Source organism: Heterodontus francisci, chromosome 17 (assembly GCF_036365525.1).
Source record: "Heterodontus francisci isolate sHetFra1 chromosome 17, sHetFra1.hap1, whole genome shotgun sequence".
In the NCBI taxonomy this organism is placed as follows: domain Eukaryota; kingdom Metazoa; phylum Chordata; class Chondrichthyes; order Heterodontiformes; family Heterodontidae; genus Heterodontus; species Heterodontus francisci.
This window is the reverse complement of record NC_090387.1, coordinates 33551719-33564311: the sequence shown is the minus strand read 5'-3', so window position 1 is coordinate 33564311 and position 12593 is coordinate 33551719. Positions and strand designations below refer to the sequence as shown.

The 12593-nt window shown below is 43.4% G+C and overlaps 1 protein-coding gene across 2 annotated transcripts in view; it reads left to right on the top strand.

Annotated features, from left to right (window-relative positions):
* ctu2 (cytosolic thiouridylase subunit 2 homolog (S. pombe)) overlaps positions 1–12593 on the top strand; it is a 50116-nt gene that overhangs the window by 3986 nt on the left and 33537 nt on the right. The gene's annotated exons all lie outside the window — the stretch shown is intronic.

The following is a 12593-nucleotide window of genomic DNA, read 5'->3' as shown; positions in this document are numbered from 1 at the left end:
ATTGGAAGCAGTTCAGAGAACATTCGCTAGGCTGATTCCTGGGATGATGGGTTTGTCTTATTTGGAAAAGATGAGTAGCCTATACTCATTGGAGTTTAGAAGATTGAGAGGTGATCTTATTGAAACATATAAGATTCTGAGGGGACTTGAGAGGGTAAATGCTGAGAGAATGTTTCCCCTCGTGGAGGAATCTGGAACGAGGAGGCACAGTTTCAAATTGTGGGTTATTCCATTTAAGACAGATGAGAAGGAATTTCTTCTCTGAGGGTTGTTGGTGTTTGGAACTCTCTTCCCCAACGAGCAGTGGAGGCTAGGTTATTGAACATATTCAAGCTGAGTTCAATAGATTTTGATTGACAAGGGGGTAAAGGGTTATGGGGGGCAGGTAGGTAAGTGGAGTTAAGGCCACAATCAGATCAGCCATGATCTTATTAAATGGCGGAGCATGCTCGAGGAGGCAAGTGGTCTACTCTTTTTTTTAAATTCATTCATGGGATGTGGGCGTCACTGACTATGCCAGCATTTATTGCCCATCCCTAATTGCCCTTGAGAAGGTGGTGGTGAGCTGCCTTCTTAAACCGCTGCAGTCCATGTGAGGTAGGTGCACCCACAGTGCTATTAGGAAGGGAGTTCCAGGATTTTGACCCAGCGGCAGTGAAGGAACGGCGATATAGTTCCAAGTCAGGATGGTGTGTGACTTGGACAGGAACTTGCAGGTGGTGATGTTCGCATGCATCTGCCGCTCTTGTCCTTCTAGGTGGTAGAGGCCGCGCGTTTGGAAGATGCTGTCTAAGGAGCCTTGGTGCATTGCTGCGGTGTATTTTGTAGATGGTACACACTGCTGCCACTGTGCATCGGTGGTGGAGGGAGTGAATGTTTGTGGATGGTGTGCCAATCAAGCGGGCTGCTTTGTCCTGGATGGTGTTGTGCTTCTTGAGTGTTGTTGGAGCTGCACCCATCCAGGCAAGTGCCTTGTAGATGGTGGACAGGCTTTGGGGAGTCAGGAGATGAGTTATTCGCCACAGGATTCCTAGCCTCTGACTGGCTCTTGTAGCCACGGTATTTATATGGCTACTCCAGTTCAGTTTCTGGTCAATGGTAGCTCCGAGGATGTTGATAGTGGGGGATTCAGCGATGGTAATGCCATTGAATGTCAAGGGGAGATGGTTAGATTCTCTCTTGTTGGAGATGGTCATTGCCTGGCACTTGTGTGGCGCAAATGTTACTTGCCACTTATCAGCCCAAGCCTGGATATTGTCCAGGTCTTGCTGCATTTCTACACGGACTGCTGCCTTGATGACAAGGGCAGTCACTCACCTAACTTCTTGAGTTCAGCTCTTTTGTCCATGTTTGAACCAAGGCTGTAATGAGGTCAGGTGCTGAGTGGCCCTGGCGGAACCCAAACTGGGTATCTCTGAGCAGGTTATTGCTAAGCCAGTGCTGCTTGATGACACCTTCCATCACTTTGCTGATGATTGACAGTAGACTGATGGGGCGGTAATTGGCCGGGTTGGACTTGTCCTGCTTTTTGTGTACAGGACATACCTGGGCAATTTTCCACATTGCAAGGTAGATGCCAGTGTTGTAGCTATACTGGAACAGCTTGGCTAGTGCCGCGGCAAGTTCTGGAGCACAGGTGTTCAGTACTATTGCCGGAATATTGTCAGGACCCATAGCCTTTGCAGTATCCAGTGCCTTCAGTCGTTTCTTGATATCACGCGGAGTGAATCGTTTTGGCTGAAGTCTGGCATCTGTGATGCTGGGGACTTCAGGAGGGGGCCGAGATGGATCATCAACACGGCACTTCTGGCTGAAGATTGTTGCAAATGCTTCGACCTTATCTTTTGCACTGTGTGCTGGGCTTCCCCATCATTGAGGATGGGGATATTTGTGGAGCCACCTCCTCTAGTTAGTTGTTTAATTGTCCACCACCATTCACGGCTGGATGTGGCAGGACTGCAGAGCTTAGATCTGATCCGTTGGTTATGGGATCGCTTAGCTCTGTCTATTGCATGCTGCTTATGCAGTTTGGCATGCAAGTAGTCCTGTGTTGTAGCTTCACCAGGTTGACACCTCATTTTGAGGTATGCCTGGTGCTGCTCCTGGCATGCCCTCCTGCACTCTTCATTGAACCAGGGTTGGTCTCCTGGCTTGATGGTAATGGTAGAGTGGGGGATATGCTGGGCCATGAGGTTACAGATTGTGGTTGAGTACAATTCTGCTGCTGCCGATGGCCCACAGCGCCTCTTGGATGCCCAGTTTTGCATTGCTAGATCTGTTTGAAATCTATCCCATTTATCACGGTGATAGAGCCAAACAACACGATGGACAGTATCCTTAATGTGAAGGCGGGACTTCGTCTCCACAAGGACTGTGCGGTGTTCACTCCTACCAATACAGTCATGGACAAGAAGCATCTGCGGCAGGCAGATTGGTGAGGACAAGGTCAAGTATGTTTTTACCTCTTGTTGGTCTCCCACCACCTGCCGCAGACCCAGTCAGCAGCTGTGTCCTTTAGTACTCGGCCAGCTCGGTCACTGGTGGTGCTACCGAGCTACTCTTGGTGATGGACATTTGAAGTCCCCCACCCAGAGTACATTTTGTGCCCTTGCCACCCTCAGTGCTTCCTCCAAGTGGTGTTCAACATGGAGGAGTACTGACTCATCAGCTGAGGGAGGGCAGTAAGTGGTGATCAGTAGGAGGTTACCTTGCTCATGTTTGACCTGATACCATGAGACTTCATGGGGTCCGGATTCGACGTTGAAGACACCCAGGGCAATTCCCTCCCTACTGTAGACCACTGTCCAGCCACCTCTGCTGGACAGTGATTGCAGTGTCTGGGACATTGTCTGTAAGGTATGATTCCGTGAGTATAACTATGTCAGGCTGTTGCTTGACTCGTCTGTGGTACAGCTCTCCCAACTTTGGCACAAGACCCCAGATGTTAGTAAGGAGGACTTTGCAGGGTCGACAGGACTGGGTTTGCCGTTTTTGGTGCCCTAGGTCGATGCCAGGTGGTCCGTCCGGTTTCATTCCTTTTTATTGACTTTGTAGCGGTTAGGTACAACTGAATGGCTTGCTAGGTCATTTCAGAGGGCATGCACATTGCTGTGGGTCTGGAGTCACATGTAGGCCAGACCAGGTAAGGATAGCAGATTTCCTTCCCGAAAGGACATTAGCGAACCAGATGGGGTTTTACAACAATCGTCATTCATCATTAGACGAGCTTTTAATTCTAGATTTATTAATTAAATTCAAATCCCACCTTCTGCTGTGGTGGGATTCGAACCCATGTCACCAGGTCTCCGGGTTACTAGTCCAGTGATAATACCACTACACCACCGCCTCCTGCTGCTATTTCTTATGTTCTTATACTGATGACACATAAGATAGGCAGCATTGTATGCAGTGTAGATGGAAGTGTAAAGTTACAACAGGATAGTGATCTTTAAAAGTGAAATTACTGGTAGAAAAGGCCGTAAGAAAGACATATGGGAACTAGAACAATATAACGAGAAGCCAATTAGTGATCAAGCTATTTTACATCTAGTATTGTGTAATGAGCTAGGGTTATTTAGCCATCATATAGTACAGGATCCTCATGGGAAGAGTGATCATAATTATTATGAAAGTGCTTACTTTTAATATTTTTGAGGACTCATGTTTTAGCATTGTGGAAATGGAATCATTTGGAGGACTGTACTGATTCCATAGATGCTGGACCTTGTTTCTTTAAAAAAAGTCACTGGAAGGACTTGAGCTTTCAGTTTAAAAACAACCCTTACTGGATGTCACATGCCTTAAGATAAATAAACAACAACAGCCTTGGAGACTAGGGTGGATTGTTTACAGAGGAATAACATGTCAAGATTTATGGTGGTCAAGAGTTTGTTTCGTTTTGGATTGTTTTGACTCAGTTGGGGGGGGGGGGGGAGGTGTCAGCTTGCTAAGAGAGAAGACACCAGTTCATCCCGTCTCCACCTCTCTGAGAAACCCTGAGAATCCAGTGTGTGATATCTGAAATCCATGATGCTGCATTTCTGCTGGAAAACCTGCCAGACTAATCCTCAACGTCGTCTGAAGAGAACTGCCTCAGAAAGGTCCCAGTGACAGCCGTCTACGTTTATTTGGGATACCAGAATAAAGGGACAACTGATTTTCTATATCTTCTCCTTTTCCTTCTAGAATTAACAAGTATTTGGCCAAAATACTTTTTTGTAAAGAGATCTCTGCAGAGAAAACCTCTTTATTTTTTCTTTAACCAGTATGTGCATGTGTGTTGGTCTGAATTAAGGGAACTTTCATATTTCAATCTGTTAATGTTTTGCATCTTTACTGAATATGTCTTGTTTTATAATTTAATAATTTTGTTTTTTATTAAAGAAACCTGGTTGGTGAATTTTATTCTGAAATGAAAAGAGTATATAATTGTCCATATTGGTAACTGGGTAAACATTTAAATATATGTTGTGACCTGTGGAGAAGTGGAACTAGAGAAAGACAGCATACTCCTCCCACCTCGGTCGTAACATAATTGGGGGTTTGTCCGGTGTAAGATCTGCTAAGAAAGGGGTGTTTTATACTCCCTTCGAAGGTGGGAACAGATTTGGCAGCACAACAGTTTGTTGTGAATCAACTTTATTGAGATAAAGGTAAGGACAAGTTTGTTAAGTTTTCTGATAAACCATAGTCGCAAACTCAGGCAGTAATTAACAGTCTAACACAGATGCTACCTGTATTAGAGACTGGATGGCAAAGCGCATGACTAGTTTCTTTTGCAGTAGCGGTCTTCAAGTTTCCCTTGTCAGTCTCTCTCTGTCTCGTCTCTCGTCGTTGTTGTTGTTCTCTGCCATATAGTATCAAAGACAGGACTCCTTTTATCCTGGCAGCTTTCCAGTTAACCTTCCCTCCCTTCCAATCAGTGATTAGTCTTGTATTAAAGGATGCCTTTCTTAACCAACCAAGGATCGTTTTGTGATGGTTGCTAACCTTTTGGATTTGCGCAAGTAGTACCCATTTGTGTTGACTACTTTATCTCAACAATTTTACATTTCGAGGATGCCTTTCTCACTATGAGATAAATCTATGCAGAAGCTGTTTACACAGTCTATTCTCAAGGTTTTGGCTCCCTTTGGCTGCAAGTAAGCATTTTAAAACTTGACAATCTCCCAGAATCCCACGGCCGTGACATCTTGTCTATACTGTGCCCGATTTCCTACGTTTTTCCACTTTACCATACTACAAAGAAGGGTTCTAATAAAGCTGAATGTTAGTTTATGATAAGTTAGTTTTTTTTAGCTAGATTTTAACAATTAGTACGCTGGTTAGTAACTTTTAGTAACCTAATAATCTTACACTGGGATAACCCAAAGCTGACAATGTGCCATTGTAAGTGAGGTAATAATAAATGAAAAGGGGAAAAGGAAAACGCCAGGTTTCTTGTGCATTAGAGTAAAATTTACACTACCAGAATGGCTTTGTCAGTTGCTACGACCTTTCTGGGGAGGGAGGCATGATCCCTGAGTGATTTGAAAAACTTACCCATGACTAGGCCAAAAGAATTTGCAGAAAAGTTGGAGTTAGAGTTAAAACCAGGAGCTAAGAAAGCAGACATAATTGAGGTAGTAGTACAGCATTTGAAATTGGAAGAAGGAAAAGGCAATCCAGATGGTAGTTCAGTTGAATTAATTAGAATTCAGTTGCAGATGAAGCAGCTTGATCAAGACAATGAAATGAGAAAACTTGAACCACAGTTTCAAAAGGAAAGAGCAGAGAGGCAAGAGAGAGAAAGGAGCGAGAAAGGGAATTAAGAGTAAAACCAGCTGGAATTAAAACAAAAGGGTGGCCATGACTCGGGACCCAATGGAGACCTGCTTAAATTTGTGCAAGCCCTCCCAAAGTTTGAGGAAAGGGATGTCGTGGCATTTTTCATTTCTTTTGAAAGGTAGCTAGACAGATGAAGTGACTGAAGGAAAGCTGGTCACTGCTCGTGCAAAGCAGGTAGGAGCCGGAGTAGGCCATTCAGTCCATCAAGCCTGCTCCGCCATTCAATACAATCATGGCTGATCATCCACTTCAGTGCCTTTTTCCCACACTATCCTCATATCCCCTTATGTCACTGATGGGCTGAGCTCATGATGTTTATACTATGCTTTGAGAAGGTCTCTGCAGATTATGAGATGGCAAAAAAGGCTATTCTCGCTGTTTATGATTTAGTCCCTGAGGCTGACAGGCAGAAATTTCGGAATCTCCAGTAACAGCGTGGGCAGACTTATATAGAATTTGAGAGGGTAAAGCAAATTAATTTTGATCATTGGGGGTGTGGACACTAAAGGTAGAGACCACGTATGAAACCCTTAGGCAAATAATTCTTCTGGAAGATTTTAAGAATTAGCTCCCTCCCTTAGTAAGAACCCATGTAGAGAACCAGAAGGTTTCAACAGCCAGACAGGCAGTTGAGATTGCTGATGATTACGAGCTAGTTTACAAGCCCAAACCCTTTTCCATCACCCCCACAAACCCGAGAAAGATAGAAGTGGGAGGGTTAAAGGAAGGCAAGTAGCCAGGGACAAGAAGGGATAGCTGGGAACGTCCCGAGATCTCCTGCTCAGGCCAGAAAGGAAGGTGCTGAAAGTGGAAGTGAGGTTCACAAACCTAAGTGTTGCCATTACACCTTTGTGCAGAATAAACCCATGGGAACTACTGGGGTATACAAGGCTAATGCAGTGAAAGGGGCCCTGACTGAGAATGCAACAGAGCAAGCTATAGCTCTGACTGCAGCTGTATGGCCAAGAACGAAAAACGCTGAGTGTGGGGGATATGAATAAGATATGAGAGTTATAGGGAATTCTTGTCAAAAGGAAAAATAACTCCTTATCCCTCGAGAGGCAGGTAAACCTATAGTTATACTTAGGGATACAGGAGCAACCCAAACTCTTTTGCTAGGGAAAGGCATAACTTTTCCATCAGAGAGCACACTGAATGCCAAGGCTTTAATGGTATCGGCGGGATGTATATGCCCGCACCTTTATATCTGGTGCATCTGGAGTGGGAGCTGGAACGGTAATCGTAGGAGTTGCCCATAGTTTGTCTGTAGACGGAGTTGACCTGGCCGGAGCAAAGGTAGTAGCTTCTCCAGTAGTTGCGGAAAGACCAAGTGAAATCAGAGACCGAGCAGTTGCAGGGAAAGGTTCCAGGAATTTTTCCTTCATGTGTAGTGACCTGAGCAATGGCTAAACACTTCAATTGTCAGAGGTAAAATTGGCACCATGGTCAGATAGCCGAATATCTGAAACTTTCTTTGGGGATTTGGATGATCCAAAGGAAATATCTAATAAGTCTTCTCTGATCAAGGCCGATCCAGAGTTAAGTAAAGTCGCACAATTGGCTCCAACGGAAGCTGAAGCAAATGGTGTTCCAGAAGGCTACTATATTAAAAATGTGATTCTGATGAGAAAGTGGAGACCTGCCCACAGACCTACTCTTCATCTGTGTTCACTATGGAGAAGGACGATGTAGGTGTAGAGATCAGGGAGGGGGATTGTGATATACTCAAACAAATTAGCACTGAAAGGGAGCAGGTTTTAGCGGGCTTAAAAGTGGATAAATTCCCAGGCCCAGATGAGATGTATCCTGGGCTGTTATGTGTGAGGCAAGGGAGGAGAAAGCAGGGGCTCTGACATAAATTTTCAAATCCTGTTTGGCCACAGGAGAGGTGCCAGAGGACTGGAGGACAGCGAATGTGGTACCATTATTCAAGAAGGGTAGCAGGGATAAACCAGGTAATTACAGGCCGGTGAGTCTAACATCAGTGGTAGGGAAACTAGTGGAAAAAATTCTAAGGGACAGGATTAATCTCCACTTGGAGAACAGGGATTATTCAAGAATAGTCAGCATGGCTTTATCAGGGGGAGATCATGTCTAACAAACTTGATTGAATTTGTCAAGGAGGTGACTAGATGTGTAAATGAGGTAGTTGAGTAGTCTACATGGACTTCAGTAAGGCTTCTGATAATGTCCCGCAGGGGAGATTGGTTAAGAAGGTAAGAGCCCATGGGATCCAGGGCAAATTGGATTCAAAATTGGCTTAGTGGCAGGAGGCAGAAGGTGATGGTCGAGGGTTGGTTTTGCAATTGGAAGCCTGTAACCAGTGGTGTACCGCAGGGATCGGTGCTGGGACCCTTGCTGTTTGTAGTGTACATTAATGATTTAGACATGAATATAAGAGGTATGATCAGTAAGTTCGCAGATGACACGAAAATTGGTGGTGTCGTCAATAGTGAGGAGGAAAACCTTAGATTACAGGACGAAATAGATGGGCAGAGCAGTGGCAAATGGAATTTTAACCCTGAGAAGTGTGAGATGATGCATTTTGGGAGGACTAACAAGGCAAGGGAATATACAATGGATGGTAGGACTCTAGGAAGTACAGAGGGACCTTGGTGTACTTGTCCATAAATCACTGAAGGCAGCAGTTCAGGTAGATAAGGTAGTTAGGAAGGCATATGGGATACTTGCCTTTATTAGAATAGAATATAAGAGCAGGGAGGTTATGGAGCTGTATAAAACACTAGTTAGGCCACAGCTGGAGTACTGTGTACAGTTCTTGTCGCCACAGTATAGGAAGGATGTGATTGCACTGGAGAGGGTGCAGAGGAGATTCACCCGGATGTTGCCTGGGCTGGAGCATTTCAGCTCTGAAGAGAGACTGGATAGGCTAGGGTTGTTTTTCTTAGAGCAGAGAAGGCTGAGGGGAGACCTGATAGAGGTATACAAAATTATGAGGGACATGGATAGAGTAGATAGGAAGAAACATGCTTCCTTAGCAGAGGTGTCAATAACCAGGGGGCATAGATTTAAGGTAAGGGGCAATAGGTTTAGAGGGGATTTGAGGAAATATATTTTCACCCAGAGGGTGGTTGGAATCTGAAAGGGTGGTAGAGGCAGGAACCCTCACAACATTTAAGAAGTATTTAGATGAGCACTTGAAACGCCATAGTATAAAAGGCTACGGGCCAATTGCTGGAAAATGAGATTAGAATAGATAGGTGCCTGATGGCATGGACACGATGGGCCGAAGGGCCTCTTTCTGTGCTGTATGACTCTATGACCTGCGGACGAAGAATGGACAGTAGTTCACCACATAGTGGTACTGCCCAAGTATCGTTAGGAAATAATAAGGATAGCCCGTGAAATTCCAATGGCAGGACCTGTGGGGATCTGGAAGACCCAATCATGTATAAGTTGACATTTTTACTGGCCAGGTCTTTACCAGGACATGATGCATTTTTGTAAAACGTCCCAGTTTGTGGGAAAACTGCAACCTGCCATAAAACCGACACCTCTAATTCCCATAACAGTTTTTGGGGAGCCATTTCGTACAATTTTGTTGGTAGACTATGTAGAACCTTTACAAAAAAAAAAGCAGGACATCAGTATATACACACTATTGTGGATATGGCTCCTCAGTTCCCAGAGGCCATTCCCTTGAGGACAATTTCTGCTAAGGTAGTGGTAGAGACGTGAACTCAGTTCTTCACTCTATGGATTACCAATTGAGATTCGGTAAGATCAAGGTTCCAATTTTATGTCTAAAATTTTTCAGGAAGTTGAGTAATCTGGGTATAACACAGTTAAAGTCTTTAGCCTACCACCCACAGACAAAAGGAGCTTTAGAACAGTACCATCAGACCCTCAAAATGATAATCAGGGCATACTGTCATGAATATCCCCATGATTGGGATAAAGGGCTGGAATTTATTTTGTTTGCCACTAGCGATTCACCTAATGAGTCTACTGGCTTTAGTACTTTTGAGTTAATTTATGGACATGAGGTAAGAGTTCCTCTAAAACTAATCAAAGAAAAGTTTTTAGAACAGAGGGTTGAATCTTCCATGTTAGATTATGTATCCGTGTTCCTGGAGTGGCTCACGAGAGCCTGTAAAGTAGCTCAGTTGAAAGCATGGTTCAGTGGACCATATAGAGTAGTCAAAAGGATTGGTAAATTATTTGATTGACATCCCAGATCACCGAAAAAGAATTGGCTGTGTCACATCAATTTGTTGAAACAATATCACTGCCGGGAGGATGATAAGCAAGGCAGTATGTCAGGTATCAGGGACAGATGAATGACGAAAGGGATAATGAGGATGCGGCAGAAGGAGGCCTGTACAATTCTCAAATCGAACCTCCTACTATCCGGTTAGCTAATACTGATTTGTTAGGGAGATTAGACACTATGGTTTCATATTTAGATGCAGAACAACGAGAAGACCTAACAAGGCTACTCACAACATTTAAAGGAGTCTGTAGGGACAAGCCAGGATGTACAACCTTAGCCACACATAATGTGATGTCGGGGAATCCTCTCCGATAAAACAGCATCCTTATCGCTTAAGTCCAGAGAAACAGGCCCAGGTGGAAGCAGAAAACAAGAACATGTTGGAAAACCACCTAATTGAACCCAGTCAAAGCAACTGGAGTTCCCCAGTCATGTTAGAGCCTAAACCTGATGGTTCAACTAGATTTTGCACAGGCTACAGAAAAGTTAATGCAGTAACAAAGGTAGATTCCTATCCAATTCCTTGCTTGGAAAACTGTATTTACAGTTGGCAGTGCCATGTTTCTTACAAAAATAGATTTGTTAAAGGGATATTGGCAGGTTCCTTTAACACCCCAAGCTAAAGAAATATCAGCCTTTGTCACACTGGACGGTCTTTTCCAATGAAGAGTGATGCCATTTGAGCTAAAAATGCACCAGCAACTTTCCAGAGACTAATGAACCAAGTGGTAGCCAGTGTTCCTAACTGTGTGTGGTTTACCTTGATGTGCTGGTATATAGTGACAGTTGGAAGGACGACTTGGAACAAATAGAAGCTCTATTTAGAAAATTGCAGCCGGCTGATTTGGTGGTAAACCTTGCCAAAAATGAACTTCCAAAAGCGAGTAACCTACCTCGGGCATATAGTAAGGCAAGGACAAGTGTTGCCAAGAACAGCAAAGGCACAATCATTGATGGAGTTCCCTGTCCCTAAGACTAAACAGGAAATCATGAGGTTTTTAGGGATGTGTGGTTTCTACCTCCAGTTTGTACCAAGTTTTGGCACACTGTAGCTGCTCCACTGATGGATTTGCTACAAAAATAGAAAGTCAATATAGTGTGGTCAGGAGAATGCCAAGCATCCTTTGAGAGGCTAAAAGCCATTTTAATCAATGAACCAGTGTTGGCTGCCTCAAATTTCACTAAGCCCTTCAAGGTAGCAATTAATGCTAGTGACCTGGGGGTCACTAATACAAGAGGATGAAATGGGCATAGAAAGGCCAGTGGGATACTTTTCCAATAAGTTAAATCAACACCAAAAGAGATTCTCAACAGCGGAAAAGGAAACCCTAGGCTTACTGCTAGCATTAAGCATTTTGAAGTATATGTACACCACGACTATAGAGAGACACTGGTATATACTGATCATAACCCCCTAGCCTTTGTGGAAAAATTCAAAAAACAGAATGCCAGACTATTTTGATGGAGTTTACTATTGCAGCCCTATCACTGAAAGATTATTCTCATTGCAGGGAATAATATAATTGCTGATTTGTCTAGAATTTAATTTGGCTTTGAGTTCTGAGTACAAAGATGGTACAAAGCAGAACTGTGTTAGTTACAGGTAAAGAGTGAATGAGAATGTGTGTAAATGTGTTTTAATTTTTTTCCCATCGTCTTTTTTTTCTACTCTTTGTAATGAAACGTATTTTAAAATGGTGTTTCATTCCTCCAGGAGTGGATGTGTTATGAAAGTGCATCCTTTTTTAAATATCATGAGGATTTGTGTTTTAGAGTTGTGCAAATACATTAATTTGGAGGACTGAACTGATTCCATAGATGCTGGACCTTGTTTTTTTAAAGAAAAAAAGTCACTTGAGCTTTCAGTTTAAAAACAACCCTTACTGGATGTCACATGTCTTAAGCTAAATAAACAACAGGAGCCTTGGTGGCTGGGGGGGGAGTTGGTTACGGAGTAGTGACATGTCAAGGTTTATGGTGGTGAAGAGTTGGTTTCATTTTGGATTGTTTTGACTCAGTTGGGGGTCAGCCTGCTAAGAGAGAAGACACCAGTTCATCCTGTCTCCACCTCTCTGAGAAGCCCTGAGAATCCAGTGTGTGATAGCTGAAACCTCTGATACCGCATTTCTCCTGGAAAGCCTGCCAGACTAATCCTTGACGTTACCTGAAGAGAACTGCTCCAGAAAGATCCCAGTGACAGCCATCTTTGTGTATTTGAGATGCCAGAATAAAGGAACATCTGATATCATTTCCATATCTTCTCTTTTTCCTTCTAGAATCAACAAGTATTTGGCCAAAGTACTTTTTTGTCTTTTTTGTAAAGAAATCTCTGCAGAGAAAACCTCTCTTTTTTTTTTCTTTAACCAGTGTGTGTGTGTCTGTGTTGGGCTAATTTAAGGGAACTTGCATATTTCAATCTGTGTTCATGCTTTGCATCTTTACTGAATAAGTCTTATTTTATAATAAATTAATGTTGTTTGTTAAAGAAACCTGGTTGGTGAATTTTATTCTGCAATAAATAGAGTATATAATT